General features: G+C 42.3%; 1 protein-coding gene across 4 annotated transcripts in view; it reads right to left on the bottom strand.

The window, feature by feature from the left end:
- Positions 1-27,509, bottom strand: part of grap2a (GRB2 related adaptor protein 2a) — a 43,147-nt gene that overhangs the window by 7,177 nt on the left and 8,461 nt on the right. For 3 of the 4 annotated variants that reach the window (XM_017713290.2, XM_017713291.2, XM_017713288.2), the window contains exon 2: positions 8,124-8,200. The exons of the other annotated variant lie outside the window; for it this stretch is intronic. The gene's annotated coding sequence lies outside the window, so the exon portion shown is untranslated. The remainder of the gene's footprint in view (positions 1-8,123; positions 8,201-27,509) is intronic. 4 annotated transcript variants of the gene reach the window in all.

Genomic DNA, 27,509 nt, shown 5'->3' on the forward strand with positions numbered 1-27,509 from the left:
GATTAAGGACTCCAGTGTGGAATATCCACAGCAAAATGATTTAAACCTAAACTATCATTTTAAACTATGGCCTAAAATGACTCACAGAGATGTGCTGTCAGCATAACGCTACAAATGGTTGCAAGAAGATGGTAATTGCTTAACCTTTAATGCCACACGTAACCTTTCTGCCTTCTTTGGTATAAAAAGCAGGTTCTAAATGACGATTTTGACAGTTTTATTTTCCAAACTACTTTTAAAAGTAGTTTTAACACACATTGAAACCTTTAAACTTTTCTTTTGGCCCAAATGTGATTTAAACACCTGAAAGTTTGAGTGATGACATCACAACAAGGGCATAAAATGAGCCTAATGCCCCAGCTATGGCTGTTATCAGGTGCTCCTTTCAGCTTTGAAGCGTTTTATAATGCAAACTGGCCAAACACAAACAGCTTTCTATTTAGTATTTCACTGCTGTCGGAAGAAAACCTTGTATCTCCATTTTTGTTGTTTTTCAGTTTTTGGCATAATATGAAAAGCCCCATTGCTCTTTACATTGTGTGAAAATTTCATGACAAAAGGACAAAAAGAAATGGTCCAAAATCGCTTGGAAACAAATCTGGTTCTATTGACTTCCATTAAAATTAAGGTAGGTTTTTCCCTTCTCCTGTAAAGTTAGCATTTTGGAGATACGAGACACATTTCCACTTCTTGAAGGCTTCGTTCTGGCCATATCAAACATGCAGCACATTCTGATTTACTTAGATAGCTCATGTACTACATTCTTATTCTATTTCTATTGTATTTTTGCACTGCGGTCAACTTGTGAGATTTATGGTTTACAGTGGTGGACGAAGAACACAAATCATGTACTTGAGTTAAAGTCGAGACACCCAAGGTAAAATATCACTCCAGTAAAAGTAGAAGTTCCTCCCTTTAGACCTCCACTTGAGTAAAAGTACTAAAGTATTTCCCTTCAAATGTACTTAAGTATAAAGTAAAAGTACTAAAAGAGTAATTCTGGCTCTGATGTCCTGTTATCATTTTTATAACCAGACTGGCTTCATGAACTCATTTCAGGTGAAAGTCCTCCAGCGTCTCTCTTGGTAAACCAGTCTTTTAATAGAACGTCATTAATTAGTGACGCTGACGTCTATTAAAATGATCAGAAGCACAAAACACTGAAGGTAAACAGGTTCCATCAGGGAGAACCGAGTGGCTCTGAAATCACTTTTTACACACAAGCAAAGTTTCAGTTTCAGATTTATTTACAACTTAGTTCCAAGTTTAAGTTGAATAAAAACTGGCTTTAAACTCAGGATCACAGATGAGCTCCTTTACTATGTTGATCTGTAGGCGTCTGTTCATAAACATAAACCAGCCCAAACTCATTTACTATAAAATGAAATGGTGTTTGTAGAAATTCAGAAAAAAGCCGCGTCAGTCTCGACTGCATATGTGGACATATTTCTATATTGAGCTCTATTTACACAAAGTTAGGTTAGTTCATCATTTATGTTGAACAGACTCTCCCAAAGTTTTACGCTGCTGCGCTGACGTTGAACCGCGTGCTGCACTGGGTCGGTATGACCAACAGGTCAAAACTTCAGTACAGATACACCAAAAATACTAAAGTACAGAAACTCATTACATTTACTCAGTTACTCAGTTACTGTCCACCACTGATGGTTTATGCACCAAACAAGTTCCAGAGCTTTTCATGATTAATCTCAGGCTTATTACATACAAAGTCTTATTATTCAGTAACTACTGAGACTTCAGTATAACTGGCTGAGCTGTTCTTAGGTTATTGCAGTGTATATTAAAACTTTAGGCCTGCCGGTGGGACCTGGCTATTTAAGGGGTTACCAAAAAACAAGATTCTAAGAGATGAGAAGAGAAGTCGTAGTCTAGAAACAAGTTTCAAGTCTAAACACGGAAAAGCCAAAAACTGCAAGCAGAAGTACAAGAGGGTAAAACTAAAGACGAAGTCGGTATAAACCAGAAAAGAAGAGTCTTATCTAGAGAACCGCTCAGTATGTTCGTGGTAGAGAACCAATACCTCACACCGAACGCGACTATAGCCCAGTCTTAAATAGTGCCTAAGTAGGTCAACCTGCACAAGTGCATCTGTTCAATAATCAGGAGACTGTGAGCGCTGGTAGTGACGCGGGCGCTTGTCGCGAGTCATGTGATCTCCCAATGCAGTCTAGGAGATGTCCACGTATATATATATATATAAAATCATTAGACATTAATATTCTTTGTTTATTCAAATCTTTTCTCAGCAAATAAACACGAATAAATTAAGAGACCCTTATTAGTCCCACAACTGGGAAATTTCACCTCCACATTTAACCCATCCATGATGTGAAACACCACATACACACTAATGAATAGACACACACACCAGGGGGCAGTGAGCACACTTGCCCGGAGTGGTAGGCGGCCCAATCCGCAGCGCCCGGGCAGCAGTTGGGGGTTAGGTGTCTTGCTCAAGGACACCTCAGTCATGTGCTGTCATCTCTAGGGATCGAACCGGCGACCTTCCGGTCACAAGGCTGGCTCCCTAACCTCCAGCCCATGAATTCTGAAGATGTGTCTTGGGTGCCTAAGACGGCCTGATGGCAGTGTTGGCCTGATGGCAGAGCGTGACTGTGGCTGATATTCAGACTGTCCAGGCTAAAGCTAGTGATGCAATGCTCATACTAACTGAGCCGGCGATTGTAGGTTCATTGGAAATGTGAAACATCAAATTAGGCTACTATCACAGATTTGGTTTGACTTCATGAACAAGTAATAAAACATAAATAAAAAAAGCTCATGGTGGTATTTTGATGACCATTGAGGCCGTTTTCTTAGTTTTCAAGGATGATTCGGTGCTGGGTTTTGGTGTGTTTAGTTTCCATGACTTTCCATGTTTTCCGGGACCAAAATGAGCCTCAACTGAAAACGGTTATGCTTCAGTTTTGGCTGTGAACCTCATGCTTCACAGCCAGGGCTGCAAATTTAGGTTCTGTTCAGGTACATTTTTTATCATCAAGTTACAAACAGTGTAAATGTTCCCTCAAAGGTTCTACAGCGGGTTTAAGGTCTGATTGTGGAGCTTAAATCAGTTCCTCCAGGTGAAAAGTTGGTATTTGTTCCTTTTCATATGAATGTTTTAAAACAGAGCAGTAGAATAAAAGCCTGGAGGCGAGGCGAGGCAGGGTGTGTGGAATCAGTCCAGCTTAGACCAGATCATTTCAGTGGACTATGGTTCAGTTATGTTCCCTGACTGAAGGTACTGAGACGTACCTTTGAGGGTCCTACCCCAGTGATAAGAGGGGCACTGACCCAGCGACAGTTTACTGCCTTTATTTCTGTGTATGACTACCATTACATTCATGCTGATACAGCTGCAAATGTTTGGGCGCCCCTGGTCAAAGGACACGTTATTATTGATATTTTAAATGAAAATAAGTGAACATCTTCTAAAATCAGCAGGAAAATGCCACATTTAAAAGATTTAGTGTTTTCTTTTCACTTGGACAATCAACGAAACACGTCATTTGACCCAGGGGGCTCAAACTTTTGAGCACAGTGGTATCTCATGCTTTATATATTCATCTTAATACACAAAAAAGGATTATCATACATATTCATTACAGTTTTAATCTTGTCACAATAATGTCATCAAAAAACTTCATTAATGATAAATATGATGATAAGAAGATAAAGGAAGGCCTATTAAAATAACAGCTTGTAATAAATTTTATATAGATAATAGCATTAATAATTAATGACCTATTACAAAAGGGGCAATTTGGCCTTTTTTTCTATGAATTTTAAAGCGCAATATCAGGCAGCCAATCAGAAGAGAGCTCATTTACATATGCCAGGTTTAAAGGCACAGTTACAAAAACAGCCAAATGCTAAATGCTAAAGCATAAAGAGAGGCTGGAAAATGTTCATCTGTAGCTGAATTATGACATGTGTCATAAAAATATGTCATAAATTGACCCAAAATAGAGGCTATGGTCCCTTTAATACGTCACGTTTGCTGGGATTCGTTTCACCGTGTTGTGTTGGTTCAGCTCCTGCAGTCCTTTACGGCTCAAACAGACTGAAAAGAAAAGTACAGACCGCAGCAAACTTCCCTCCCTACGCTCACAGATGCTGGACGTACTAAGAGGGTCCACTGCTGATCTTCAGGGGAGCACTGTTTACCGTTTCACTGCAGTGAAAAGACTTTTATTTTGCCTGTTCTCACCGTTCATTCTGATTTGCTTAAACACAGTTACTGAAGGGTTCTAGAGTTTCAGCTCTCACAGGAAGCACCACAAGAGCTGTGCATCCTGTAAAACACTGAACACCTCACACACACACACACACACACACACACACACACACACACACACACACACACACACACACACACACACACACACACACTTGCAAGTGATCTATGCTTGCACTCTTCCTTTATAAGCAAAAGCCACATTTTAGGTCAAAAGTGTAAATGGCTGTTTCGCCTCTTTACCAACTTAATCTGAAGGCTATTCCGATTATTCCTGAAAGTAGAACTGAGCATTAACCAAACAAGAACTGCAGTCTGTGTCTGAGATATTGACATTGACTGTAAAATGCTCTGGATTATATGCAAAATATCCTCAAGAATGGAACTGAGGAGTGGTTCCCTCAAGGCTCCATCTCAGTACCTTCAGTCAGGGAACATGACTGAACCATAATCCACTGAAATGATCTGTTCTAAGCTGGACTGACTCCACACCCCCCGCCTCGCCTCCATTCGCATTCGACTGCTCTGTTTTAAAACGTTCGGTTATGAAAAGGAACAAATACCAACTTTTCACCTGGAGGAACTGATTTAAGGTGCCCAATTGCCCACGAGGCAGTGAATGTGAAAAGGTACCTAAAGCACATAGAAAAAAGCCTAAACTACCCCTTTTGTTACAGATAATTAATTATTAATTCTATTATAAGATTTAAAAACAATTAAAGCTTTCAGTGTGCGCTTGCCGCACGTTGACGTTTACAGTTACAAGTTATTACAAGCTGTTGTGATAGGAACCAGACGTCCACCTCGAAAAGCTCCCTCACAGAAAGTTCCTACATGAAATGGTTAGGAGTTCACTGCCTGATGTCTGAGACCGTTGTACGATAGTTTTAAAAGACCGAAGATTTTGGCTTAGCTTTTAAAGGCAAATTAGTTCCCTAAAAAAGCTTATTATTTTCAGATTGACCATTATTTACCACCATCAACACCGAATGTTAAACCTCAGAAGACTCGTGTAGGTTCTCTGGTGGTTCTGGATGGTAAATGTCTATATCTGTGTTGCAGTCATGATGAGCCCTGGTTCCCATGACCACCACTGTAAACACGTCTGAGTTTTTACGCAGGAAATTTGCTTACAAACAATTTTTGCTAAATCAGTGGAATTCCCCTTAAACAGACCGAGACATGACTTGGGCTCGAAACTTATGATGCCACCGCAGAGCAGGTGCTATTTGGGGTGGTGGGTCATTCTCAGCACTGCAGTGACACTGATGTGGTGGTGGTGTGTTAGTGTGTGTTGCGCTGGTCTGAGTGGATCAGACACAGCAGTGCTGCTGGAGTTTTTAAACACCTCAGTGTCGCTGCTGGACTGAGAACAGTCCACCAACCAAACACATCCAGCCAACAGTGTCCTGTGACCACTGATGAAGGACTAGAGGATGACCAACACAAACTGTGCAGCAGCAGATCAGCTGTCGTCTCTGACTTTACATCTACAAGGTGGACTGACAAGGTAGGAGTGTCTAATAGAGTGGACAGTGAGTGGACACAGTGTTTGAAAACTCCTGCCGCACTGCTGCGTCTGATCCACTCGCACCAGCACAACACAGTGCTGAGAATGACCCACCACCCAAATAGTACCTGCTCTGTGAGGGTCCATGGAAGTCCTGACCACTGAAGAACAGGGTAACAGAGAATCAGAGAAACAGATGGACTACAGTCTGTAACTGTAGAACTACAGAGTGCAGCTATACAGTAAGTGGAGCTGATAAAGTGGACAATGAGCGTAGAAACAACGAGGTGGTCATGATTGGTGATATATGCGAATACACCAAGCTCGGACTGATCAAGCGTTTGGGCTCCTGAGCTATGAAACTTAACCAAGATAGCAGGAACCAGCCAACTGGTGAAGATGTGAAACATACTTTTTATCTTATGAAACCGAAAACAACACTGATATTAGACGGTAAGCAGAGAGAAACGGCCTTCCTCCAATCTTAAGCCATTATGTTTATCAGAGTGGTGTGTCTCTGCGCTTCTGCGATGTGAATACAGGCATAAAATTGTGCCATTTCAGTTATTTCCTTGAATCATATTCGACAGCCAGATGGAAATATGACCACTGATTGATGTGATGCGCCTTTAAACCTTGTGTGAAAGAAAACGTGTGTCTTGTTACATTTTGAAGGCAAAACCTGATGGTCAGCTGCTGTCCTGCAGATCTACTAAGGGAATTCAATTAAGAACTAAATAAAGGCAAAAACATATTGTCATCAGGAAGCATTACAACACAATTTTAACTCAGTTTCTACTTGTTTATTATACCATTTAAACACCAGCTGCTATTTAAATTGTGTTAGTATATCGAGATGAATGGATAAACGGAAATGCTTTACTAAAGCAATACGCCACGAGAGGCCGCAAACGGCTTAGAGCTTTTATACATAAAATATAACAAAAAAGCACAAGTTATTATTAACGATAATTGACATAATCAAGTATTCCGCCAAGAAACGTAGTTCCTTTAGAGTGGTATACGTGCCAAGCAACCATGGGCCGCTGAATGAAGAGAACATTCGGCCCACCGGACTAACTTTTTGTCGTATAACAATGAACACAGCGGTGCTGTTTTCTTGTGCTGGGGCTGAATCTCATACGCCTCCCTGCTCCCTACAAAGTGCACTACATAGGAATCTAAATACTGGATCCTGCAGCCCAACAAAGCAAAATACAGCTAAGAAATAGTCATATGGGATTCGGACACTTCCACACTCGATACATGACGCACTGTTTGGCTGTAGAGTCTAGAATTTCATAGCTAGCACACTATTTAGGGAGCAAGGAGCTGTTTGGGATCCAGCCTGTGTTTGACGCTACTTCTGACTGAAGAATGGACATTTGAAGCGCCGGAATCCATTCAAGTGATGTTCTTTAAACTTTTATACTGCAGTTAATCCTATCGTAAGTACTTTAATTCAAGGCTGTGATATCAATGATGGAGCTGTTTAGCCTGTTAGCTGGCTGACCAGCCTAGTTCTAGTTAAGAACATAAGTTGCCAGCCCCTCAGTTTAAACAAAAAAGGGGTTCTTACTTCATCAGTACACTCAGGTCCATGCGATCAGCATAAGAATACACAATTCGGTTACTGTTATGCGGTCATAGGTGTGGTATTTCGTGAACTTTACAACGGCTTCACAGCTCAGCCAATCGGATTTTAGGATCGGAACTCTGTTTTATGAATTGCAGTTGAGAGTTGTTTACATTCTACTACAAAGTTACCATGACAGCAATGCTATATGAACATACATGCATACATAAAGTACATAAATATTTGGACATCAACAAAGTTATTTTAGTTGTCCACCACAACACACACACATTAGCTAAGCCACTACTTATCCTCTTGGGTTTGGGGGGGGGGTGTAGGGGGGGGTTGTGTAGTCTATCCCAGCAGTCATTGGCCGGAAGGCAGGAAACACCCTTGACAGGCCGCCAGTCCATCTTAGGGCAGCACAGACATATATTTTCACACCTAGAGTCAACTTAGCATCTCCAGTTGTTCTGACTGCATGTCTTTGGACTGTGGGAGGAAACCAGAGCAACCAGAGAAAACCCACACAGTCCTGGGGAGAACATGCAAACTCCACAGAGAAAGGATCTTGGTTGCCCGGCTGGGGAATCGAACCCAGGCCCTTCTTGCTGTGAGGCAACAGCTTAAATCTTAGGGTACTTCCATCCAAACTGGGTGGATGGTGTAGGAATTACAAGCATCATGGAAAGCATAACTTTGTCCATGTCCAAATATATACGCTTCATAATTCTTAATCATCATAACGACAGAGACAGAGAAAAATATAGATGTCTTACAGTTGTTGTGTTACTTGGTGGATAGGGAATATGGAGAGAAGAGTGTTAGTGGATCCTACAGGCCGTCATAACTTTACCTACAGCAAAGGAGAGAAAAACAACGTTACAAACAAGACACAGGACATACTAGCTGAGGAATATGACAATATTTATGGTTATCCGGATAAATTACATCCCAGTATGTCAAATTTTCGCTTTTCTGAGCATAGTGAGGTCGTTGTCAGCACTTAAAAACACTTTTCAACTGCATGTTTGAACACAAGGAGAGCATAATTAGCCCTGTTTAACTGGATCTAACCCAGTACAGTGTGCAATGATAGATGTAAACAATTGCATTCAACGTTTTTGGTTGTATTTTTTACTGTGGCACTGCTTAATCTGTTCCTGATAATCACGTGAGAAAAAATATTGTGCATTGTGAAAACCTCTTGAAGTATTGGGATGTTATATTTTTGTCAAACTACCCGACTCTACAACATAAAAAAGTATCCTTAAAATACAATGTAAAGCCAAGCGGTATTTAATTTAAATGGGATTCCCTGGGATTTCCTGGGATTTCCTTTTAGTTAAGGTACTCATTCAAAAGGTGATTAATATGTCATACATGTCTATGCAGACCTTTGCTTTTGTCCACTTAATGATCCCATCAATAAACACAAGCTCAACAACAGCACTGTAAAAAAAAAAAAACAAAACACACATTTCCACCTCTGCACTTTACAGTAGCCTTGGTGCAGTCTGGTTGGAGGCTTTCATCACAAAATGAGTCGACTATTAGTGTTAAAAGTGTTAAACCTGCTAAATGACAGAAAAACTGAAATATATAATTAGTTATCAGAGTGAGGAAGTGTACATATATGTATATATGTACATATAGAGTGGCCGGTATGTGCAACATGGAGCGAGGAGGTGGACGCGTGTGCTGAGTAAAGCGAGATTTATTTTGGGCAAATCCAGGGTCGTAGTCGGAACAGTCCAGGTTCATACAGCCAACACGGAGAGATCGCAGAGCAGACATGACAAACAGAACTCAGGCTAAACACAGAGAACAAATAGCTAACGTACAACTCAAACATCAAACAGCACGTCAAAACAAATCAAACAACTCCAACAAAGACCAACAAACACAAGGGGCAAACACAGGGCTTAAATACAAAACAAGGATAGCAAGGGACAGGCGGAAAACAGGTGGAACGAATCAGAGGCGGAGTCAAGAAAACAAGGGGGCAGGACTGTGAAAACCAAAACAAAGAAGCACGGGGACGAAAAAAAGTAAACAAAAAGCACATGGAGGAGAGGGAGAAGACAATCATGACAGTCCTGGAGATCTACCTTCCTGTAGAGCCTATTTCCAACCACAGTCTACCACTAATTAACTTCCCCAGAAGTCACTGATTGGCTGAATCAGGTGTATTAGTGTATGTATGGGCAGGGGCAGCATGTCAGTAGGTTGGAACTAAACTCTAAAAAAGAAGAAAAGTAGGTTTTGGTCACCAGTGGTGTGGTGGGTAACACTTCTGACCTCCATGCTGCAGACTAGGGTTTATTGCTCCGCCCAGGCACTGCAAGCTATACCAATACGAGTCTCTGGGCAAGACTCCTAACAACTACCTCTGTAAGAATGACCAAATGTAAGTAGCTCTGGAAAAGAGTGTCTGCCAAATGCTGTAAACATAGATATAGACCGTTGGGTTTTGGCTTCCTGGAGAGGTATTAGGCCTAGTCCTGGACTACACAGTGTTTTGAATTAATGTTCCCTACTGAAAGCAAACTGTAGTCCAGGTTTAGTTCTTGTCTGAGAAACCTAACATTTGAGATTTCTGGCCAAAGATTAAGCCTAAGCTGGAATAAAACCGTAACATCAGTGGTGATTAGTCTTGGTTTAACTATGACATCAATAATGAGTAGTCTAGGATTAGGCTTAATCTGAGATATTCCAATGGTTAAATGGTTAAAGAATCCAAATACTTTGTGGCTACTGTATGTATAATGGATATTTATGGCAAGCCAGCTGTGGCTATTCACAATTTGTCAGCCACCCTCAACCCCATTCATTCATCAGGGCTTTTCCCAATTGGAATACATTTGTGTTTGTGGAACGTTCGACCTCAAAAGGCCTCAAAACCTCTCCTATTCACACTGAGCGCCTCAGTGCTCTGTGGATACGCAATGTATTGCTTGTTAAGTGTCATATCTGATATCACTGAAGGCTGCAATATCGCACTAAGCTTCTAACCCAGAGGTTCCCAAGGTCTCCACCCTGCTTTGCACATGTTCCCCTACTTTGGACACTGACCCAACACATGAGGAGCTTGTGAGTTGTTTAATGAGTTGGATCAGGTCTGCCTGAATGAGAGGAAGCACAGAAATATGCACAGTGGTCAGACTAAAGTCAGGAACCCTGATTCTAAACAGCCACTAAGCAACCACACACAGTCTAAATGAGTAATAAACAAAAATGATTTTGGTCAAAACAGTGCAGACCAGTCTTTGACGATAAAAAGTCCCAGAACCCGTTTACACTGGTCGTTACGTGCATTTTGAGGATCAGGATTAGGGCTGCAGCAACAAAACAACATTATCAATAATGTTGATATTAAAAAAGAAATTGGGAATGAATCACGTTATGGATCAGTTGGCTTTGTGGCGTCTGCGCATCTCATTCGCCTCACATTATTTAATGGGGAAATACAGGAAATACAGCGCCCACTTAAGATAGTGGTTCTTCATGGGTTCTTTAGTAAAGAAAATGCTTCTATAAGGAACCATGAACACCCAAAGAACCCCTGGCATGATTGAAAGTCTCTTTGCATCGTGACTGGGTTCTTCAGGTGGATGGAGAAAGTGCTGTATATGGCTCTATATAAAACCTTTCTGCTACTGTTACGACGTCAAGCTCGTAATAATAAAAGACACGTCCATCAACCTGAGGAACCCTGTCACGATGCAAAGACCCCTTTTAGTCGTGCAGTGGGTTTCTTGAGTGTTTTTGGGTCCTTATGAAACCATCTTCTTTACTAAAGAACCTTTGTAGAAGCATCATTTTTAAGTGTGTAGCATCACACATGTCCCACCAAATCTGATAACTGCAGAAAATCTGATTTCCGATCATTGACATGCGCTTGGGTAATCAGATAACGGGGACTCACCAGGTCTACATGAGCCAGGCAGGAATCTGATGTATAAATAAAAATAATGCTGTTTAACACATGGGAATGGGATCTTAATGCGTGGCCACAACTTAGTAAGGTGTGGGGATGAGATAATTCAGTTTTGGCCAGGACTTAGTGAGATAATGCCTTACTAAGTCGTGGCCTCACATTATTTTTTATTTATACAGGATGTCACCAGTGGGGCACTGTAGATTTACACTCTACAACCAGCCAATAAACCCCCCGAATAAGACGTGACATAACCATGACATAAAACTTAAATGTCATGCCTCAGCCTTTTAGCTTGAGTAGAAAGGATGAATGTACATCATCTAGAAGACAAAGAATATTCCCATTCATGTTTCCAGCGTCGCTCCAAAAGTCTAAAGCCAAAAGACTCCTTTAAACCGGATTTAAATCTGAACGCTCAAACCAGTTCAGGAGGTCGGAGACGCACAAGGGTAAGTGCATAAGTACAACCGTTTGCTGTATATGAGGTAACTTGCATCCCGGATGCCTCACAGCTAACAGGTTTTAATCTGACTAACTGGACGCACATTGGGTCACTAAGCGTGAATGCACGATGGTACATTCTTCACGGTTTCAATGCAGATTAAATGACCAGGTATAAACAGAATAACAGTGATTGGGGCAATTAAGAGGCGCAACAGTCTACGTGTTGGTCCCATTGTTGGGAGATCGCTCTCTGGCTGGGCCAGTAAGTATTAATATGAATTTTGATGATAAGACATTGTTTACTCTTGTGGTCTCGGTTCGTAGAGAAATAGCACAAAACAAACAGGAAGCAAAAGAGATTGCATAGCCATGAACTACGTTATGTAATTACACACGTTTGTCAGTTATTACAGTTATTATAAAAATGTGCAGCAGTATGATCACGATATAGTTCCGGATAATGACAGAGAACTAAACGGACTGCTTCAAACGCGACCGGTATCACTAATTAAAATCATACACCAAACTTCCTCTGCGCTTATACCTCATCATCAGCAGGAGACAAGCTGATCTGAGCTGATCTGAGCTGATCTTACAAGAAGCCTGAAACACAGGCAAAATAAGAAAAGAAGAAAAAAAGGGAGCTTCTGTTCCACAATCAGACAAACAGAGAGAGAGAGAGAGAAATTAAGCTCTTTCAGCTTCAAGAGGAAGTGAATGGCTCAGGATAAATCGCAGATTCAATTATATTAAATTACTAAAGCACAAGGCCGGCCTTTACTGCTCTTATAATGTGGGGAATGTCTGCGCCCTGCCGGACACACACTCGCCGGACACACACTGCCGGACACACACTTGCCGGACACACACTCGCCGGACACACACTGCTGGACACACACTGCTGGACACACACTGGCGGACACACACTGCTGGACACATGCTGCCGTACACACACTCGCCGGACACACACTGCTGGACACACACTCGCCGGACACACGCTGCCGGACACACACTTGCCGGACACACGCTGCCGGACACACACTCGCCGGACACACACTGCCGGACACACACTCGCCGGACACACACTGCTGGACACATGCTGCCGTACACACACTCGCCGGACACACACTGCCGGACACACGCTGCCGGACACGCACTGCCGGACACACGCTGCCGGACACGCACTGCCGGACACACGCTGCCGTACACACACTGCTGGACACACACTGCCGGACACGCACTGCCGGACACATGCTGCCGTACACACACTCGCCGGACACACACTGCCGGACACACGCTGCTGGACACACACTGCCGGACACGCACTGCCGGACACATGCTGCCGTACACACACTCGCCGGACACACACTGCCGGACACACGCTGCCGGACACACACTTGCCGGACACACGCTGCCGGACACACACTCGCCGGACACACACTGCTGGACACACACTCGCCGGACACACACTGCCGGACACACGCTGCTGGACACACACTGCTGGACACGCACTGCCGGACACATGCTGCCGTACACACACTCGCCGGACACACACTGCCGGACACACGCTGCTGGACACGCACTGCCGGACACATGCTGCCGTACACACACTCGCCGGACACACACTGCCGGACACACGCTGCTGGACACACACTGCCGGACACGCACTGCCGGACACATGCTGCCGTACACACACTCGCCGGACACACACTGCCGGACACACGCTGCCGGACACGCACTGCCGGACACGCACTGCCGGACACATGCTGCCGTACACACACTGCCGGACACATGCTGCCGTACACACACTGCCGGACACATGCTGCCGTACACACACTGCCGGACACACACTGCCGGACACACGCTGCTGGACACACACTGCCGGACACGCACTGCCGGACACATGCTGCCGTACACACACTCGCCGGACACACACTGCCGGACACACGCTGCTGGACACACACTGCCGGACACGCACTGCCGGACACATGCTGCCGTACACACACTCGCCGGACACACGCTGCCGGACACACGCTGCCGGACACACACTTGCCGGACACACGCTGCCGGACACACACTCGCCGGACACACACTGCCGGACACACACTCGCCGGACACACACTGCTGGACACATGCTGCCGTACACACACTCGCCGGACACACACTGCCGGACACACGCTGCTGGACACACGCTGCCGGACACACGCTGCCGGACACGCACTGCCGGACACATGCTGCCGTACACACACTGCTGGACACACACTGCCGGACACGCACTGCCGGACACATGCTGCCGTACACACACTCGCCGGACACACACTGCCGGACACACGCTGCTGGACACACACTGCTGGACACGCACTGCCGGACACATGCTGCCGGACACACGCTGCTGGACACACACTGCCGGACACGCACTGCCGGACACATGCTGCCGTACACACACTCGCCGGACACACACTTGCCGGACACACGCTGCTGGACACACACTGCCGGACACGCACTGCCGGACACGCACTGCCGGACACGCACTGCCGGACACATGCTGCCGTACACACACTGCCGGACACACACTGCCGGACACACGCTGCTGGACACACACTGCCGGACACGCACTGCCGGACACACGCTGCTGGACACACACTGCCGGACACACACTGCCGGACACACGCTGCTGGACACACACTGCCGGACAGTTATTTACTGTTTCTGAAAAATGATTAACTCTGAAATGTAATGAAACAGCTTAGCAACAGAAAACCTTTACCAGAGCACCTTCTTTAGGTTTGCACTGGAGCTATTAAGCTAATGTAGCTAACAATCAGTGGTGGACGAACTACACAAACCACGTAGTTGAGCTAAAGTAGAGACCCCCCCCCACGACCCCCTCCCCCCCCCACAACCCCCCCCCCCCCCAACTTCTTTCATTTTGACATGTTACGTTTTTATACACACAGAAACCAAAAGGATGGAAGCTTGGACCCCACAAATTAGCATTGAGCTAACTTATGTGTAAACATCAACAAAAGTACATTAGAGAGCTAAAAGATTAGCAGCCAGCTTGAAGCTTGAGTTCATCAGACCTGAGGACCTCACTTCAGCAGCTGGAGCAGCTAAGCTAACTAGCTAAACAGTCAGGATGTCTTGGAAAACACTCAGGGGCAGATTAAGCTCTGAAACGAGTCGATCTGTGCGCGAGATGATTAGTCTAAGAAGGAACTTAGACCGTCTTCCCACTTGGAGGAATGAATTTGACTCGTTGAGCTGCGAGAAAGACCACAGGATGTGCACTTCAGTTTAGCTGAGAAGTAAGTGGCTATATCTGCAGAAGAAACCAGTAAACCACACAGCTGGCTCATAAGGGCTTTTATGCTAATATTCATTTTATGTAGAGTCTTTAATTTTTAGAACATCGGCGCTCCAGCTGGTCACATAGCGCTAGCTTAGATTTCCCTCACTCAATGGCCACTTTATTAGGTACTTCATTATGTGCTAGTAAAAGGCTGGACCCCCTTTTGCCTTCAGAACTGCCTTAATTCTTCGTGTCACACTTTCAACAAGGTGTTGGAAACGTTCCTCAGAGATTTTGGTTGGTTATTTGAGTTTCTGTTGTCTTTCTATCATCTGGAACCAGTCTGCCCGTTCTCCTCTGACCTCTCACATCAACAAGGCATTTTCGTCCACACAACTGACCGCTCACTGGATATTTCCTCTTTTTCGGACCGTTCTCTGTAAACCCTAGAGATGGTTGTGTGTGAAAATCCCAGTAGATCAGCAGTTTCTGAAATACTCAGACCAGCCCGTCTGGCACCAACAACCACGCCACGTTCAAAGCCCTTTAAATCCCCTTTCTTCCCCGTTCTGATGCTCGGTCTGCACTTCAGCAAGTCGTCTTGACCACCTCTACATGCCAAAATGCATTGACCCACAGCCATGTGATTGGCTGATTAGCTATTTGTGTTAACAAGCAACTGAACTGTACCTAATAAAGTGGCCAGTGAGTGTAAGTAGCTATAATTTAGAACCATTTTGCCAACTGTGTTCACACACTCTGGAATTAGACCTCTGCATTGTGACCCATCTGTGCAGTGAAACACCCACATACACACCATGGAGCAGTGAGCATGCTTGGGCAGCCCTATCCACGGCACCTGGGGAGCAATTGGGAGTTAGGGGTCTTGCTCAAGGGCACTTCAGTCATGGACTGTCAGCCGAGGGGATTGAACCAGCAACCTTCCGGTCACAGGGCTGGTTCCCTAACCTCCAGCCCACGACTGCCCCGTAAAAATTTAATGCTGTGACTGACAGTGATTTTGGCCTCCAGGCAAGAAAATATGGATTCATTTGTCTTGAAAAAAAGCTTAACGCCAGGATTTACTAATAAATACGTAACAGAAGGAAATCGATTAAAATTCCCAGGATGATTTAGGCATGCAGTTAACACAATGCTCATTTATATGGACATAGGTTTGTACTACTTGTTACCTACATTAGCCTCACAGCTCCAGCAGAAAACTAAAGAAGCAAACTTGTCTTGACTAAACTAAGTTGGGGGTTGGGGGGGAGGGGGGAGGGGCGGGTAACTTTAAATGTAAACAGGCCTTGAGAAGGTTTGGCGAACTGGATTCCTTTTAAGCACCGAAACTGGCAGATCTCTCTCTATGCACACACCACGTTCGCTTATCAAGAGCAACGGTTCACCTATTACACGCATGCAAAACAAGAGGACTCTTCAGAGGAGAGAGCGAGTGGGAAAGTTCAAGGGGAAAAAGCATGACGTTCCGCATTCCAGCAGACGGAGCGTGATGACAGACCTCCCGTTCTGCATGTTTCTAAAGTCTAACCTCCGGTTATTTGATATTCTCCAGCGTTTATATCACTCCACCGGTGAACCAACAATGAATAAATCACCAGAGGCCGGCAGAAGCTGAAGATGAATCACTTCAAAAAGGATCCATAAAGTAATATACCATAAATTCCAGATGGGAAAACAACTGTTAGGGGTCAATAAAAGCCTGACGCTCCTTCGTAAATCACACAGACCTGAAGCAGCTTGATTTTCTCCTCTCTCTCAAAGATGAACAGGGTGGTGTCTACCAGGTCTTCCAGGTGGTTGCTAGGAGCTCATTTTCTCTGGTGGCTTTCTCTGCAGTTTTGTAAATTCCTGTTTTATTCACATATTTTTCTTTGACGTTCTCCTTCTTTGTGCAAGTGGATTATCTTACATCTAATCTCTTCAGAAACAACTTTTACTTACAGCGATTTTGACTGGAAAATAAATAACTGACTTTTGCACAGTACTATAGAAGATCGCTGCAAGATATTTTCACAATACACAATATGCATCGCGATATGTAGTGTCTTGATATAATTATCACCCTTTTTCCACAGTAACAAGGCCTGAACAAGGAAAAAAATCCTCTACAGGGAATCATTACAGATGTGCAATGGGTCTTATGTACAGTTATGTACAGTTACCAGTACTGATCAGGGTCATTTTAAGGCATGTTGCCTTGAGGCAACACCATGCAACAATGGAAAGTCACAGTAAGGTGTGTCACATAACAAAGACACTTCTAAATATTTGGAACAAAAAAGAAGAATAACTGCACAATTTGCTGATCTTTAAATACTAAAAATACAATTTAAAAAAGAGAGAGCAGTTCTATTTCAGTTCACTTTTAGGAAAAAGTATGTTACCAGGAGGAAACATTGTAAAGTCCTGCAGACCAAACAATCATTTCAACCAAAAATACATTCAAACTAGGCTATAATAAAACAGAGTCACGTCATTTTAACGTGAGCAGAAGTGATTTTCATGTTTTAAACAAAACTAATGAGATCATACATCTTCTTACTTGCTCACCTACTTGCTACTAGCTGTTAATTTTGCATAACCATTAATAATAAATCATATTTTATGTTATTTTCTTTTTATATAAGCAATTTTAGGAAAATGTAATTAAATAAAAAATAATAATTCTATACAGAAAAAAACCTGCAGTGTTCTTTCAAGTAGCTACTTTTGTTTGTTATTGGCTACATCCTTTGCACTGTCACACAATGTTTCTTCTAGGCAACAAAAGCTATTTTTAGCCATTTCCCATAACATTTTTTGTAAGTAAGTCCAACTTTTTTTGGTTTGTTGGTTAGGTTTACTGCTTTCCTCTCATTATTAACTTTTTGTTGTTATTAACTATTCCAAAGTGAGGAAAGTGGGTTTGTTGCCCTGAGGCAACGTCATGTGATAAAGCATTAAAAGTTGTAGATGTGATGAATTTTAGAACTTTATATTATTTTACTATGCAGAAAAACAGAGAATAGAAATAAATCTAGTCATGAGTTACAGTACAAAATAGAAATAAAACAAAAGTATATGTATTTGCCTATTTACGTGGCGTATGAGACAGATTTGTTGGATTTACAGACAGCAGGCACTGAGTGGTATGAGGTAAAGCGAAAGCCCATATTATAGACACGACTAACTCGGAGTTGCATCAGTATTACTGTGTAAAGTGCACAGTGAGCATCATCACAGTAGTAGTTATATGATATATTGCACAGTGTGTATTGATCGGAGAGGAGATACAGGGATGTGGTTCAGCACAGTTCAGACAGCAGGAGATCAGTACCGTGTGTAGACTGTATATTTGTGACCAATATACTGAATCCATAGCTGATTTTATAAGGTGTTCCTGGGGGCCACGCTTACAGATGGGGCTTGCCTCTGGACAGAAACCATTCCTGCCAGGACTTATACAACATCAAAGCACGGTAGAACTGACGGCACTATTTCAGTTCACCATTCAACACCACTCAGCCATTCTGTTCATCATTATCTCCAACACTCAAAGCCCCAGCAGCTCCAACTTTAGCTCCTGTGAGATCATCACAGCCAGAACAGCCCTCAGATATTTTTTTAACATGATAATTCCCCTCTTGCAAAAGCAGAAATAGCACATTCTGTGAGAATTGCTGCTGCAGGAAGTGCCTGCAACAGAAACTTTATCATTTAATAATCAATTATAGATTGTAAACACCAACCACAACCCCGCTGTGCAAAATCGCAGCATCTCAGAAGGCAGCGCTAATCTACCACATCTGCAACACTTCACTCTCAAGAAAGACACTCCTTCAAGGATTCTTTAGTGATGTGAATGGTTCTGTTTAGAACCAAGAGTTCTATTTAGAACCAAGAGTTCTATACAGAACCATTACCAGCTTAAATGGTTCTTCAGCTTGATGGAGAAAGCTTAACATCACAAAAAAACTGAACCTTTGAGGTGCTATGTGAAAGAGGTTCTATATAGAACTCATGTATGCATGCAAATGGTTCTATATAGAACTCATGGATCTCAACAGAGCTGTTCCCTTTACCAAAGAACCCTTGAAGAGCCATATTTTTAAAGAGTGTTGAAAGTAAAAGCAAAGCTAATGTCATAGTTTTTACAGTTGTTTATTTCTTTATTTACTTATTCATATTTAATTATTTACATAAAGGTCCTGTGTAATGGAAAAATGCCACTTGATGAAGTATGTAAACAATGTTTTCAAAACAATATTCTTACAATCCATATATTAAGTAAAAAAAAAACCAGCCTGATTTGAATGTTGTGATGTCACAAACGTCCTATTTTGCATACAGCAGTTTTGCTCACCCATTCACAATGAAGTTAGAATGAGTGTTTTAGCCTGGGCTGCTTTCTGACTCATGCACAATGCCAGATGACCAGTCAGAACAGAGTTCATTAACATATGTCCGTCTTAAAGGCGCAGTAACACAAATAACCAGTTTAAATGTGAAGAAGAATCACATTGTTCTTTCAATAAAAATCAAACCACCTTGGGAGCCACAATGTTTTCTGTCCATTTGGCTATAATATGTCTCAGTGTGTGCTAATGTACTGGTATCGGCTAAAAAATATAATATGAACAAAAAACGCAGACTTACTTTGCTCTGCTTTAAGCTTTAGCTCAGCTATAGGTACTGTTCTCGCATCTCTGGCAGGAACCTTTTCCACAAAAGTGGCATAGTTTGTTGTAATATACACTATATTTCCATAGGTATTCAGACACCCATCCGAATCACTGAATTCAGGTGTTCCAGTCACTTCCATGGCCACAGGTGTATAAAACCAGGCACCTAGGCCTGCAGATCTGGGCACCTAGGCCTACAGACATTAGTGAAGGAATGGGTCGCTCTCAGGAGCTCAGTGAATTCCAGGCATGTTGCCCACCCCTGCTCAAAGTTATACAACTGTCATGTGAAAATGAATCACGACTGTTTTTGGTACGAACGATACGAAAGTGGACCTGAAAAAAAAAAAAAAAACTATATGAGAGAAATGCAGGATACGACATGTTTAGATCTGATTGCTGGAAACTTCTTCTTCAGTGCATCCAGCTTCTCCTTTTTCAGCTCATTCCAGAGAAGTGTGAATGATTACGAAATGGTACAACTGACATAATCTGTTCTGCTTTATATTTCACTTCAGCCCTGAATGTGATATGAGGGTCCGGCTCAGTGGTCCCTCGGTCTCTGTGTGAAAGCCCTCTCTGATGGGCTGTGTTTAGATGTTAGAGCTGATATGTCAGTCGGGCTAACGCGGCTCCACCACCTCCACCACACACGCTCATCTGCCTTTGCTTGAAAAGAAGGCCGGCGTCAGAAGGTAACCACGGCAACAGAGGAGAGAGAGGCATCTCCAAATGATCGCGTCTATGACTTTTAAACGAGTTCAAAAATCTCAGTGATCACCGGCGAATCAAAAGCGCGCCGTAAATTTTTCTGAATCATTTCTCATCCGCAGCTCACAGTAATGGAGAGATGGTGTGGGAAGTGCAGATTCTGAACTTTCAGTCCAAATCACGCATGTCTTAGTACGAAGAAGAGTCCCGGGGAAACGGCGCCTTTTGCTGATTGTGATAGTGAAATGAATTAAGTGAACACGTCCTCCGCAGAGAACACAGGTCAACACAGCATTTAACACAACAAAAATAAAATACAAAACATAAAATATATCAAATATAAATAAGGTGTGAAAACTTAGTTTTTGCACAGGCCACACTTCATGTGTTTTACTTTTTTCTCAATGTGTTAAATTTAGCAAATAAACAGTAATTGTGCCTTAAAATATGTAGAAATGTGTTCTCTGTAGATGATCTGTTAAATGGTTTTCACTTAAAAAAAACACCAAAATATTTCATTTGGCAGAATTTTCTTTCTTTTCTTATATGGTAGAACTGGAAACATTGCATTAAATATGAGACCAAAATGATTACATATATAATTATATATCAAAATTTGTAGATTTGTTACAATTTGTTAATGAGCTAAAGAGATGTTGTATCATTTTGGAGCTTTTCTATTTTTAATATCATAAACATTTGATACAGTGCAACAGCTGCTGTGCTTAGACGATACACACACACACACACACACACACTAGCTATATATATATATATCTATCACTGCTGTCTGAACAAAACCTTGTATCTCCAACTTTACAAGAGAAAGAAAAAACCTAATTTACTTTTAATGTAAGTCAATGGAATCAGACGTTTTTCCACATCATTTTGGGACGATTTTTTGGGTTCAATCATCATGAGATTTACACAAGAAACAACAGGCAATTCTGTCAAAAACTGAAAAACGTCAAAAATGGAGATATGAGATTTTGTTCCGACAGCAGTGATATATATATATTGTAAAAACTAATACCACAGATTGCTGTGAATGAGCTGTCTGACCAATCTTGGTGTGCTGGGACCATTCTGACCAATCACAGCTCCAACCGAGCTTTTGTGGGTGTTTTGATGAATTATTCATGTAAGTATAAAATATTTTCAAAATAAAGTGGGTCAATATAAGTGCGACACAAATACGGTGTCCATGCATTGTTTACTGTTGACCACACAATCAGGATTTCAGACCAGAAGTATGAATGGACTCTGACACACTTCAGTTCCTGTGCTGGTAGATGCTGGACCAATGTTCTAAGAAGTTCTACTGTTCAAATCATTTCTCAGTCGTCACAGAGCAGCTTTACAGGAGCCGGATCTGAACCCACTGCTGTGAGCTTTTCACTCAGTGTTGAGTCGAACTACTTTCTGAAGAGCAACACTTTAACTTGAGACTCGCTAGAGAGAGACACAGAGAAAGAAAGAGAAAGAGTGATAGAGAAAGAGAGAGAGAGTGGGAGAAAAAGTGAAAGAAGTGGAAAGAGAGAGAATGGCTGAGAGAGAGAGAGAGAAAAGGTGTGAAAGAGGAGGTGGGGTGAGAGAGGGGGACAAAGAGAGAGGGGGATAAAAAGAGTGATGGAGAGAGAAACACAGTACAAGAGACTGGAGAGTGAAAGACAGAAAAAGAGAGAGAGAAAGAAAGAGAGAGAGAGAGAGAGAGAGAGAGGGAGAGAGAGAGAGAGAGAGAGAGAGAGAGAGAAAGAAAGAGGAAGGAAGAGGTAGAGAGAGAGAAAGGGAGAGAGGAAGAGAGTTAGGTAGAGGGTGGAAAGAAAGACAGAGGGAAAGAATAAGAGAATAAAGGAGGGAGGGGAGAGAGAGAAAGGGGAGGTAAAGAGAGAAACAGATAGGGAAAGAGTCAAAGAGAAAAAGAGAGGGAGGTAGATGAAAAAAGTCAGAATAAGAGAGGGGGAGAAAAAGGAGAGAAAGAGAGAGAAAGAGGAGGTTAAAAGAGAGTGGGAGAGATGGGGAGGGAAAGAGAGAATAAGGGGGAAAGAGAGAGAGAGACAGAGAGAGGGAGAGAGAGAGAATAAGGGGGAAAGAGAGGGAGAGAGACTAAAGGAGGGAAGGGAAGAGACAGACCGTATGAGAAAAGAGGGAGAGAGAGAGCAAGAGAGCGAGGGAGGAGAGAAAGAGAAGAAACACTGAATCAAGCTAAGAGCAGTCGGACCTGACCAGGTAAAATAAAACCGTCTTAATGAATCAGCTTGACTAATTATCCGCTTGTATGACGATAAGCTGTGTAATATATTTTAAGGTCTTCTAATGTGCCCTCGTACAGTAAGACACCGATTCTGGTGGACTCACACATTTTTATACATATTTATGACATAGTAAACTCAATTATTGGCTATTAATGACATGCTTAGTAATTCAGCCAATAGCAGGAGCCAGAGTTCACCTACAGGACAGGAGTGAACGAATTACCAAGAACATCACACGACTTGGGGACATTTCGCCAAAAACAAATCAAATAAAGTTAGATGATGTCATGCTGGGCTGCCATCCAATCAGCTCCTTGTTACGGCGCGGCTCATACAGTCACTACTGGCTATTGTTGTTCTTTGAAAAGTACTGGCCAAACTCACCACATGCTCAGGGAAGTGTGCTGTGAAATCATTTACTACAATAATGATATCTCATCGCCAACCAGTGACAACAAAGGCCCAAAGATGCAGAGCCTAAAATAGCAAACAGCATAAAATCTCAACCATGCATGTCACTAACCACATTACATGGAATCCTACCTCAGCTAGTCTGTTCAGCTCCATCGCATGACATATCGCATTTCACACAGATGCTGTTTTTAATATCGCACGGCACCTGACATGAAAATACAAACAAACCAAATCAGTGGGCCGAGATATTAATACCTAACATGCAAATACTGAGTGGGAGGCAGACGTTACTGTAAATGAACTTCTGTTGAAGAACATTATTTCCTTTACATTTAAAGGACTGGCATGCGAAACCACACCAGAGGGTATCTGTAAGAGATCTATGGGGAAGTATCTACACACACTACACACACAAATAATTCCTTTTCCTCACTGAGCAGCAGGTTGAGCAGAAGCAGAGGAACCAAACGTTAACGGCTTTAACTTCTCAACTCAGAAACGCGGCGGAAATAAGGTTTCTTACGCACTTCACAAAAGGATGTCTTAAGCATAATAGCCTCTTTCTACGGAAGGAAATCAAGATTTCTAATGAATACAATCAAATAAAACACTGATATCTGTGTATGTGTGAAATGTTGAGCTGCTAATGAGCAAAGACAGCCAGAAGGGGGGGTGGGGGGGGGTGGTTTGATAACTACCTGCTGTGAAAATGATTCACACCTCCCCACAGAGACGGCCGAGCCGAGATAAAACAGGCAACTACAGCTTTCTTCATCTCCCATCATGACTACGACAAACACAGTGCACTATAAAATAAACACCGATGGTGAAAGTTGAAAATCCAGTTTTGTAAACCGTACATAGAAATATATTCCATTAACAGTGAAGGAAGAATGTTGGGAAGATGTCCAAAACAAAACAAAAACCAAAAACAGGAAAACTGCATTTTGCGAGAAAATCGCAAAACAAGAAAATCGCAAAACATAAAAATTGCATTTTGCAAGAAATTACAAAACAGGAAAACTGCATTTTGCCAGAAAATCGCAAAACAAAAAAATCACTTTTTGCAACAAATTGCAAAACAAGAAAATTGCAAAACAAGAAAATTGCTTTTTGCAACAAATTGCAAAACAAGAAAATTGCAAAACATAAAAATTGCATTTTGCAAGAAACTACAAAACAGGAAAACTGCATTTTTGCAAGAAAATTGCAAAGCAAGAAAAAGGAATTTTAGAGCAACTATGAAAAGGAGGTTTCAGGGAACGCTGTATTTATACTTATCAACAAACGGAAAAATTCTATATGAAAACAAATGAAGGTAAAAAATTCCACATTAAACTACAGAAGCATTTCTCTCTGACAGTGTGTAATATATGTATATGGCGGCTGCTCTCCAGTATGTGCCTGCCACATGTGCCAGCTGTGCAGCACGTAATCTGACACATTTTGCAACCTGAAAGCTCCAGCACAGTCAGTGAAGACGCATCATGTCACACGCAGAGGAGAAAATCCTGGCCAACCACGGACAGAACGGTGAAATGGAGATGTGCTTTCTGAACCCACGAGTGACAATTTGTCCTCAACAACTATACCTGCAACATGGTGGCATGTCTGTTTTAACAGTAGAGCCGCTACAAGTGTCACGGGTTTCTCCACCTTTACTACGGTGTAAAAAGCAGCGAGCCAGCTCAGGTCAGTCAACACGTCTGTGAAAACCCAGAACAGATCTCCACCACATCTGCAGAGTCATCTGTACTGCCTGTCCACTAGGTCACCACTCTTTTCTGCACCTTTATATCTTTGCCATCACATGGTAGCCAATCAGGGGATAATACAGGCCATCCAGCAGATCCAATCAGAGCAGGTATTTAGCTTTAGAGCCCCTCCCAATCTGCATGGTCAAAATATGACCACTCACATAATATAGAGTTAGCAGGTCCAGCACCAAATCTGAAAGACTGTGGACTTCAGACTTTCAAAAAAAAAAAAAACAGATGTGGCTCTGTAGCAGGGGTGTCAATCTCAATCCCTAAAAATGATCCACACCATGTGAAAAACCTCTACAAATGGTGGGCCAGAGAACATCTTTGCTTTCATTTGATTGTTAAATAACATTTGCTGTAACCTGATTATTCAAAATGTGCCAAAACACCAACAGCAAAATAGGCCGTTGTAGTGAACCATGAAATATTACCTAATGAATGCGTGAAATATTCAAAAATGAAGAAATAAATACACAAGTCATTCTATGGAAATGTCCAGTTTTGTGTCCCTAGCGTTATCTGATCCTACCATACAGATATAATACACTTACAACATGTTACGGTTACAATTCATTTATATTTTATAATAAAACAGTTAATAAAATTGTTATTTTAACAATTACACCTTCTTGAGCCTCAATTTATCAATATTGGTTTATAAATCAGTTATATAGAACTCCAAACGCCACAGAAGAGCTCGTCCCCACAGTCATGGGAACTGGCCCTGTGACCGGAAGGTTGCCGGTTCGATCCCCAGTGCCGACAGTCCATGACTGAGCAAGACGCCTAACCCCCAATAGCTCCCCAGGTGCCGTGGATAGGGCTGCCCACTGCTCCGGGCAAGTGTGCTCACTGTGTGTGGTGTTTCACTTCACGGATGGGTTAAATGCGGAGGTGGAATTTCTCCGTTTGTGGGATTAAAAAAGGATCTTTAAGGCTTAAATTTGCACCAAATCAGGTGAAACAAAACAATGTAGTTGATACTTTACAGCTAAAAATAACAAGAGCCTCTTCTAAGCTGATTCCTAAAGAGTTAAATCTATTCAATACCCTAAAGTTCTCATTATTAGATTAGTATTATAAGAATATTGCAAGTAGCAGCATCGATCAGCAGAATAGCCTCCAATATTTCAGCTGCATCAGGTCAAATGCTGTCAGCCCTGTGACTTTATATGTGGGTAAACTACTTTGACCACACCTGAGAATGAAAACACAGTGACCCACACAACCTACCTAACGTATCATCAGCAAGCCATTAATCGTGTTTGTTTTTGTCTCCTTTAACTGATTCAAATATGCCGTGGAACTGGAGCTTTCTGTGAGCTGCTGTGCTTCCTATCACTGTGTAAAAGAAGCTCCATGCTGACGTTAATGCCCCGCTATAGTTTCATTAGGGTAGCAATAAAAGGCCTCTGGTGTGTGAAGTATATGCCTGTCCCTGTATCCGTGTGGTTCTGATCAAACGGAATAAAAATCCAATTTTCAGCTTATTTAATTATTAAGTTACAAGAGTGGCCGAAATAGCTACTATTGGCTTTGAATTAAAGGGTCGAAAATACACTTGCGCTCAGTTTATAAGAATGTATGAGTTATAACTTGCACAACTGTCATTTTTTTCATGTATACGTCTTTAAAAACATGCATTATTCCTTACTAGACGACTACATTTATCAGATATATTAAAGAAACAAAGTAGTATAAACTGTGGCAACTTTGGTTAATTGTTTAAAAAAAGTATTTGCATCAGACAGATGATTAGATTTGACCAAAATTTCAAACCGATATTTGCCAACATATTTTTTTGTACTCTGGCAGAGTAACATCATCATGAGTGCTTGGGTGGCTAGAAAATAAAGAAGCAATTCAAATTTTGCTTGCAAATCCAACAGCAGCACTAATAAGCAGATATAAGAAAGTCCTCTTGCATAAAAAAGGAGGAGAAATGTAAAAAACAGGTTATTCCAAATGATTAAAAGCTACAGGGAATATGGGGCTCCTAACAACCACCTGGGAGACCTGGTAGACACCAAAACTGGCCCCATCAAATAAATGACCTGAAAAACATTCGTCATTCTGTCCGTCTCTCCACTGTGCCATTTCATTTTGGTGTCATTCAGGACATTATTCTTCTTCAGCTGATGTTACGCAGCTGCCTCAGTCAGTTTAGAACCTCTGTTCCTCATAAAGCTGCAGGACTATTAACAAATTAAAACGATCATATAAGTGTATCTGTAGCAAAAGAAGCTTGATATTAACTGGAAATAATGATTGCAAACATCTGACCAGTCATTCCAAACTTTGTACAGGAGTGTATGGTAGCACTGCTATGTTACACTAGCTCATACACTATGGTGCAAAAGTCAGAGACCACCTTTCTTTTATGAAACGTCCAGTCAAAACAGCCCTTAAGTACTGGAGGTATTTCAGAGGAGGTTAAGTATAAGATAATCCGCTTGAGCTTCCAAAACTAGAGTTAAAAAAAAATGAAAGCTACAGAGAGAATCGGCCTCCTAACAACCACCTGGAAGACCTGACGGACACCAAAACTGCCCTCATCAGATAAACAGCACTTCATCTCTGAGAGAGAGGAGAAGATCAAGCTGCTTCAGATCTGAAAACATCCACAGGTGTTTCTGTCCATCCTCCCACTGTGAGAAG

This window comes from Pygocentrus nattereri, chromosome 14 (genome assembly GCF_015220715.1).
Source record: "Pygocentrus nattereri isolate fPygNat1 chromosome 14, fPygNat1.pri, whole genome shotgun sequence".
Lineage (NCBI taxonomy): Eukaryota > Metazoa > Chordata > Actinopteri > Characiformes > Serrasalmidae > Pygocentrus > Pygocentrus nattereri.